Source organism: Gordionus sp. m RMFG-2023, chromosome 5 (assembly GCF_954871325.1).
Source record: "Gordionus sp. m RMFG-2023 chromosome 5, tfGorSpeb1-WG-v2, whole genome shotgun sequence".
NCBI classification, from domain to species: Eukaryota; Metazoa; Nematomorpha; class Gordioida; order Chordodea; family Parachordodidae; genus Gordionus; species Gordionus sp. m RMFG-2023.
The window spans coordinates 9,475,989-9,476,595 of record NC_088779.1 but is presented as its reverse complement, the minus strand read 5'-3'; positions in this window follow the sequence as shown (position 1 = coordinate 9,476,595).

Here is a 607-nt window from a genome sequence, read left to right as displayed (position 1 = left end):
CATTTTTTTTACTATTGATGTGAATTTTTTTTTTGGTGCGCTAAATATCTAAACTTAAAGACATAATTATATTTTATATATATATTTCATATTTTCTTTTCTTTATTATGTAATAATTATTTTATTATCAGTTTGGGTTTACTAAATGAAAATAAATATTAATAATTATATAAATTAAAATTTAACAAAATATAGATCAATTTTATAAATTTTACATATTTTTTATTAAAATTATATTAAAATAATAAATTTTTCTTAGTAAGAGAATTATTGGTTTTGTATTACTTATAAAATAATATAAAAATAATAATAAAAAAAACAAAGTAAAAAAAAATATTAAAAAATTATTAAGTAATTTGTGGAACGATTTATTTAAAAAATAAAATAAACTTTTTAAAATTAAAACTTTTCCCTCGAGTGTTAAGCTAAGCCCAATTAGCTAATCATTCAACCTTTTAAAAAAAGAGAAAGCTTAAATATAATAATTGTGATGATTAATTTGATATTCCTTGGTAATAAACTACTCTAGATGTTAAAAAAACAAACCCCTCTCTCTATCCTTTACAAAATATTGAATATAAAAAAGTAGCCTATTCGCCTGGAAAAA